At 37.5% G+C, this 7,596-nt stretch overlaps 1 pseudogene; it reads right to left on the bottom strand.

Annotated features, from left to right (window-relative positions):
* Positions 1-1,152, bottom strand: part of LOC122068964 — a 6,247-nt pseudogene extending 5,095 nt beyond the window's left edge.
* Positions 1,153-7,596: the final 6,444 nt, after the last annotated feature.

The following is a 7,596-nucleotide window of genomic DNA, read 5'->3' as shown; positions in this document are numbered from 1 at the left end:
TTTTTTTTTTTTTTTTGAATAAATCAATGTATTAAAATGTAAAGAAAGAAAAGAAAAAAATATTACAAGGTAAAGATGCTATGTCTCTCCAAAACAGGAGCAATAATGAGTTCACACTACGGTCTTTCCAACCTTATCGGATTAAATAGAAATTAAAACACAAGACATGACCTACGTACCTTGGAGAAGGAAAGCATAGCAGTTAGGATGGTTCCCCAGCATCTTACATATCACAGCAATCGCAAAAGAAGTAGTATCATGTGCAGCAAAGACTAGTAACACCATATTATCTATGACCTCCACCTCACTAATCTCTCCTCGTATCAACCCCTTAACTAACCGAGTTAATAAATTCATATCCTCTTCCTTTTCTTCCAATCCTCTTTCCATCTCTTCTCTCTTTTTTCTAATCAAACTAACAAATCTCTCTACAATCTCCAACCTCGCTCTCTTGGCTCTCCAAAATGATGACCCCAGAAGCTCAACAAGTGGTTTAAACACCCCTTCCAACACTCTCTCAAACATGTCCAGCATCCCTGGCCTCACTTCAATCCCAATTAAGCACTCCATCACAACTCTAAACGTCAACATCTTTGCTGATTCGAACAGAGTCACTCTCTTACGTCCTCGCCAATGTGTTTCGAGGTGATCTTCCACTGTCTTGCATATCTTGGGGACTATAATCTTAAGCCCAGAAGGGTTGAGGACTTCAGTGATGACACCACGAAGACATTGATGTCGCTCACCTATTTTCTCCATAATGGATTCCTTTTCCATAAGTTGCACTGATGTAGATGGCCATGAACTCACCACTAGCTTGAATTCATTAGAAAGAAAGAACCGGTTAGCTGCTGCACCACTCACCACCACAGTCGGCGATCCCATTAACCTTGTCTTGAACACAGAACCATGTCTTGTAATCCGAGGTTGAATGAAATCTTGGAATAACCAATTCTTAAGTTGAGCTTTGTAGAATGCTGGTTTCTCACCGATCCAAGGAAGACCCATATTTCCCAGTAGGACTGGGAGCTTCCTTTTGTTTCTGTTGTTGCCATTGATGAGTTTCTCGTGTACTAAGGTTATGATAGAGATTAAAATGGCTGAAAAAGAGATCAGAATACAGAGAAAAAAGCCCATAATCTCTATAGCCATGAAATAAGGAGAGAGGGGTGGGTGGTGAGGCTTGGTGATGAGTTTCTGGATCGGTGGTTATATAATGGAGAGCATGACTGCAGGTCAAGATAAAATAAATTATAAAAGTCTTAACTACTTTTTATTGATGAACGCAGCATTCGAAGTTACATTTTTTAAATAAAAATGTTTGGATTATTATTATTATTATTTGGTGATGAAATAATTGGATTATCTTAGTATAGTAATATTGTTGACTTTCAAAGAAAGAAATTCAAACATGGGGCACATGAAATGAGTACCACGTTCTATATAGTTTGATGACTAAAATTAACGCCTTTCCTTAGAATCAGTAAATGTTTACCTAAAAATAAATAAATAAATTAATAATAATAGATGTATAGTTTTAATACGAGTTCGGATCATTAGTCTCTGTACGTGGAAGGTAATGGTTATGGGACAACACGTGTCTTTTTTCAGGCCAAGAAATCTCCACGTATTAATACACCGTTTACGTGACATGTGTTAAAGAGATGGGTCCCACTATTTTTTTAAATGTTTTATTCATCACCATAGATATGTAGTGTGAACAAAGTAAGTGAAGTAATTAAAAACTTTACCTATGTGAAGGTTCCTCTTCGTTTTTGTCGTCCACAAATGCCTTCTAAAACTCTTGCCCAAAAAAAAAAATCTCTTCTAAACACTCTTGATGAAAGCATAGAAAGTATTTATGAAAATAAAAAGACAAGTGCCATCTAAAAATCGCAGATCAAGCCTTCAAGGGAGCTGATTCGGGCTTCAAATGAAATAATAATCATTCTCATACAATTTGATCTACGCAGATAGAATTCACTATAGAGTTTCTTCTTGGGTGGATTCTGTCTATGTGGATCAGTCCCGTACAAGAATGGTTCTCATACGAGGACCTGATCCGCTCTCAAATTATTACAGCTTAAATAAGAGAAATCCCCGGTCATAATGTATGTTTAACGATCCACCCATTGTAGGTCAAATAAAAATGCCCACCTAACATCCCTTGGAAGGAATGCATAAGGCATGCATTATGATTATAATAATAGTAAAAAAGAACCATCTCAGTTTGGCATTTCTTACGCTCAGACACAAGTGGACACAAAAAGACTTTGCTACCCCCCCCCCACCGTGCACCGAAAATTCCTTGGCATGCCCTCCCGTTGACCTACATACGGACTTGAAGCCATAGGATGGCCCATAATAATATAACTACTTTGACGCCTTGTTTGGTACTGTCTTTTCCATGAAAAAAATCAACTCACATACACAACTAGACATAAAAAGGGACAAAATTTTCTGTCCGAGACTGACCCATGTGCCATAGACACAAGGCATGCACAATGACTACCGTATCCCTCCTGAAATGCACGACCTTGTGTTTAAGAGTAAGAACTGTTCTTGGACAAAAAAACACTTGCCCATCAAAGAGAGTCATGTTCCTCTCAATTGTTAAGGAAGGCTATTAAAATAAAGTCTTCAAGAACAAAAGATTAAAAATCAAAGATTTAGCCGTAAAAGCCTACAGGACTGACATTCAAGTCTCCAAACCAGAAACTAGCACCACAATGACACAGATTGGGTTGTTGACATTTGCCAATTGATTCTTTAGTCCTCATGAGCAATAAAAGTAGGAGAGCTTGGATGCAGTTTTAACCATAGTGGACACATGCAGGTAGTAATGAGTTCAACTCTCCTAGAGGCCTAAGTACCTAATTATCAAAAAAAAAAAAAATATGCCAGAAGAGCTGTTTGTGGTTCAACAGGTGTCACAGCTGGATTGGTCTGCAAACCAAGCGTATTATGATAAATAATGGTTAACCAGGCCTGGTCGGATAACGACTGGGTGTTTTAATTTCCCTTGATAATGAATAAATGTTTCAATTGCCTTGCTTCTTGAAAAAAACTGATTTACTTAGTTCATTGTTTAGAATCCATGACCAGCAAAGGTCATGGGCAGGTCAGCCATGATCACCTTATTAATCAGTAGTTTGAAGCCTATATAGGGTCCTCAAGGGGGGTCTTGGGCCTCCAACCATAATTTTAACTTGCGTAAACTAAGGATATGTAACATGTATCACTACTGTTCCATTCTATATCAGGAGCTTGGCCCCACTCTCTATAAAAACAAGCTTAGCAATACAAATTTAAGTATTATTCTATGCCAACAGAAGCAGATTCATTGGAGGATTCTGATTCCATTCAGATTTGGCAAGACAATGAAATATAGCCTAAAACATGGATGATGGGTGTGGATTGTGGATAAAAATTTCGAATTTTCTTTGATTCTTACTAGAGAAAACGTCACATAAGTAGTCTTATGCTCTCTGCATATTATGATATCCTACCGTTCAAGCTTCAACCTTCTAGAGGCATCCTTCCTTCCTCCTTTTCATACAGCTATTGAGCAAGCTCTTGTGGGCTTTATTAATGATAAATATAAGATTCAGAACACGATAACCATGATGAATTAAATTAAATCTGTACTTGAAGCAATTTTATTGGAAATAATATTATAAGATTTCTAACGGTAGTGGCATTTTGGTAAATAAGAGTGTCAAAACCTTGGGCAGGTCAGCTTACGCTTGGGCAGACCTGCCTTGGGCCTTAAGCCAATAAACAGGTCAACCCAAGAGGGCGGGTGGCTGGCACTTCCTTTTAGTGGAAATTTTGACAGGTTTTAGTGTTTTTTGGGCATTTTGAACTTTCGGAAGTGATTTTAGGTGATTCAAGTATTAAAATTTTATGCATAAGATATCGACGGAATCGTATCAAAGAGTATTATTCAATTACATGTGTAATCATTCAATACCCAAGTGGGTTTGGGATGGTTTGGAAAGGATTTCAGGCTTTTACCGAGAAAACTATATCCTTCTGGAGAGCAAGCATACTAACTTCGTCTTCACCTGTATATCATCATTATCAAGGGGGAAGAAAATTAGGTGTCTATAGGAGGGTGGTTCTAATAGCTAAAATTCACCATTGGGATTGTAACTCTTGCTCTTGCCTCAAGCAAGAGTTGAAGTAGAAGAGGATGTTCCCGAGCCATTACAGCGGCTACAAATCACTAATGGGTTAGCACCTAAAATGCCTGGTCATGGCAATGCTTTGTGGAAGTAGGCAACTTGCCGAACTACGTTATCGGTTCACGTGGAGCACCCGTATGTGGCAGATCAACCCATCAAGTTTAGAAACCCTAGTTGATTAGATCTTTATAAATTTAGTGGACTGGCCACAGTAAGTTTGACTTTTGACCTAATCTCTCTCTCTCTCTCCCCCCCCCCAATTGAGAGTGTCTCTAAGGATAACTTTTGACCTAATCTCAAAAGCTCTGTCTCTCTCTTCCTATTATCTTCTCTCTCCCAATTGAGAGTGTGTGCCACTAAGGATCTCCATTGCTATCATTGGATTTGGAGGGTGGAACTTTGCCTAGTGAGTTTGCTGCAAAAGCTCTATCATCACTGCTCATATAGGGACAATGCACACGGCAACTAGATCCATTTCTTTACCTGGAAAGCTACATCAAGGTACCCTTAAATAATTGTTTGCTTTCTGTTTATATATGTACTATATACTATGGATACTGGAGTGTTATGCGTTAGCAGAGTGGGTGTGCACTGTCTGCTAGACCTTACCACTTGGTGGTTGTAAGGCGAAAGTGCACATGCTTGTATGTGATAGTGTGGGACTGGTAAACTTAGGGCTGCCCAGCCAACCAGTTTATGTATATTAGTGAGTGTTGGTGGTAGCATGGTTTGAAATCTTGACGATATCTTGAAAATCTCAGTAATTTTTATTTATCAAGTTGAAACAACCTACGAAATGTTAAAAGCATTTCATGTAACATTTGGGCAAGATACCGAAATATTACATCCATGTATTATATCTAACCCCATCTCGTGAGGAAGACTCACAATTTCGACTCCAACTCGACTGTCTTGGTGAGATTTCAACTCCTCCTTGCTATAAGTTACAAAGTTAGTGCATCACCAAGTATTTTGCCACATCATCACATTTAAAATCCTTGGAAAGGTAAACCACTTTCCCCAAAAACCTTTTTTCTTGAAATAGTAACATAAATACATGTTGGTTAGGGCTAGACGTTTTATATGTTAGACACTAGAGGCCAATCTATAACATCATTGAATTGAATTGAATTTTTTTTTTTTTTTGGTTTAAGAAATACATTTTCTGTCAACATAAAATTGAAAGAAAAAAGATGATGGTTAATATAGCTTTGATGGAACTCAATTATATATATTTTACTCACCATTGGCTGATCTACAACTTGATCAGATCGAAATTTTTCTTTAGCTGGTAATATTTATTTTGATTTTTGAAAAATATGATTAATAGATTAATAATTAAAATTTTTGAAAAAATAAAGAGAAATAATTTGTTTTGATTTTAAAAATAAAGAAAAAATACAAGATTAATTTTAAGTGTTTTGAAGCATACATGATGCTTGTTATGATATACCATATATTATTTTGTTGTATTATGTCATCAAAAAAATTTTCAAAATTGATTAAAAAATAATTTTATGTAAGAAAAAAATATAAGTAGCTACCATATACTTATATGCTAGTAATGACATTCATTTTTCTATGCTTCAGTATTTGGTTGATATATAATGGCTGACAGAGGAGACAACAAGGAAGGAGAGAGAAGAGGGAGAGGAGGTGGGAGACGTGATAGTGGAGAGATTGCATGAGAACACTGAGTGTTGATTGATGGAGATAAAAGGAAAACAGAGTACGACTATTGTCGCAAGAAGTTTATGGGTGGTGGGCCACAAGACTTAAGCAACATTTAGTTGGAAATTGCACAGATATAGTCACATGCACTGAAATTCTTGATCATATTGCTAAAGTCATAGTTGAAGACATAAAGGGAGGGAATAAGAGGAAAGTGACGAAGGAAAAGGCAATGATGGAATTTGAGGAGGCACTACATGCTCCCATGCAACGTTATGATGATGATAGTGACGACCCTATATATGTGTCTGATGATTTATAGACTGAAGAAGAGGCTAGAAATTAGTAGCAGGGCCAAGCATTGAGCAGACAAAGTCTTCGTGAGGAGGAGGATAGGCTTAGACAGACTAGAGGAGCAATTTGTCCATCTAGAGCAGGAGGTAGTGGATCTTCATAGCCTCTTTTGCCATTTAGGAGAACACAGAGTACAAGGGCTGCCCCACCTCCACCTCCACCTCCACCTCCACCTTCACCTCCACCTCCAGTGATACCACCTCGTGTGAATCCCATTCTAAAACAAGATCCTCGTAGCTATAGAAAAAAAGGGCAGTAAGCAGTGTAAGATAAATGGGGATGTGGACTACTATGAAGGCTTGTGTTGGGGAGGTTGTATCTAAGTGTATGTTATTTAATAGCATCCCAGCAAATGCCACTATATGTCCCTATTACTAGTTGATGCTTGATGTTGTTGCTGAGGCTAGACCCTAGTTATCAATTCGATCGAATAATTCACGGATTATTCGGCCGAACCAAATTTTTCCGAATTTAATCAAAAATTCCTACTGAATCCGAATTAAAAATAAAATTCGGTAAAATTTGTAATTTTTTCAAAAGTGAATATAAAACGCGAATAATTCGGACCGAACGGAATTAAACCGAATTATTCGGTCCACTTAAACAGTATTTAAAAAAAAAACCAAAAAAAAAAAAAAAAAAACCCAATACGCTTTTTTGACCGAATCCTTAAATTAATCAATCGAATTATTCCAAATAATTCTCCATCCGAATAATTCCCGAATCCGAATTTGCTAACTATGGGCTAGACCAGGGATAAAGGGGTCCACTATCTACAAGGCGATGAATGTGTATTTGCCACAGGAGAAGAAAGAGTAAATGACGAATAATAGCAGATTCCAACTCTTTTGGATTCCTTGTGCAACACACTGCATTGATCTAATGTTAAAGAACATGGGAAAACTCAAAATTGTGAAGACTTTGGTTGAGAGGTTAAGGCAAGTGAGCACATTAGTATATAAACATGGGTTTTCTTTGAACCTATCGAGGGAGAAGTGCAGGGGGAGTTGGTCAGGCCCGGTCTCATAAGATTTGCTACCAACTATGTTGCACTTAAGAGTTTTGAGTTGAAGAAAGTATATCTTTGATCCATGTTTGCATCTGAGGAGTAGTTTGGGTGGAGGGAAGCAAGATCACCTGGTGGTAGGGAAGCATAGGCAACAATTTCATCAGATAAGTTTTGGATACAATTGGGTAAAGTGGTGGAAATCTTGTACTGAAGATGGTGGATTTAGTACTCCTACAATAATAGAAGAACATTGGGAGCACCTACTCAAGCATTCATTGCATAAGGCTAGTAAGCAAAGCCGAAGACATTCTTTTCTATGATATATAAATGGATTAATGTTAACATTGAGTCATTGACAATAATATTTTTTGCCAA

Source organism: Macadamia integrifolia, unplaced genomic scaffold (genome assembly GCF_013358625.1).
Source record: "Macadamia integrifolia cultivar HAES 741 unplaced genomic scaffold, SCU_Mint_v3 scaffold500, whole genome shotgun sequence".
Classification (NCBI taxonomy): Eukaryota; Viridiplantae; Streptophyta; class Magnoliopsida; order Proteales; family Proteaceae; genus Macadamia; species Macadamia integrifolia.
The sequence above is the reverse complement of the archived record's forward strand: the minus strand, read 5'-3'. Positions and strand labels throughout refer to the sequence as shown.